At 35.6% G+C, this 578-nt stretch overlaps 1 protein-coding gene across 2 annotated transcripts in view; it reads right to left on the reverse strand.

The window, feature by feature from the left end:
• FMN1 (formin 1) overlaps window positions 1–578 on the reverse strand; it is a 397250-nt gene that overhangs the window by 32227 nt on the left and 364445 nt on the right. The window lies entirely within an intron of this gene.

The following is a 578-nucleotide window of genomic DNA, read 5'->3' on the forward strand; positions in this document are numbered from 1 at the left end:
AGAATGTTTTTAAATGCACTGAAAAAATACTTAAAATTACTATGGAAATCAACGATGCTGAGGTAGAATTCTGAATTTACAGATTAAGAACCCACACTCCGTAGGGACCACAGGGAAACCGGGAGGTTTCATTTGGGGGTGGTTCTTTTACATATTCTTCTCTCTGATCAGAAAATAAACATTGGGGTGCATATGTCTTTTTGAATTATGGTTTTCTCTGGGTATATGCCTAGTAGTGGGATTGCTGGGTCGTATGGTAGTTCTATTTTTAGTTTTTTAAGGAACCTCCATACTGTTCTTCATAGTGGTTGTATCAATTTACCATTCCCACCAACAGTGCAAGAGGGTTCCCTTTATTTATTATTTGTAGATTTTTTGATGATGGCCATTCTGATCAGTGTGAGGTGATACCTCATTGTAGTTTTGATTTCCATTTTTCTAATAATTAGTGATGCTGAGCCTCTTTTCATGTGTTTGTTGCCCACCTGTATGTCTTCTTTGGAGAAATGTCTATTTAGGTCCTCCACCCATTTTTTGATTGGGTTATTTGCTTTTTTTTTTTTTTTTTTTTTTTTTGG

The sequence above is a fragment of the Neophocaena asiaeorientalis genome, unplaced genomic scaffold (genome assembly GCF_003031525.2).
Source record: "Neophocaena asiaeorientalis asiaeorientalis breed wild unplaced genomic scaffold, Neophocaena_asiaeorientalis_V1.1 scaffold119, whole genome shotgun sequence".
NCBI lineage: Eukaryota > Metazoa > Chordata > Mammalia > Artiodactyla > Phocoenidae > Neophocaena > Neophocaena asiaeorientalis.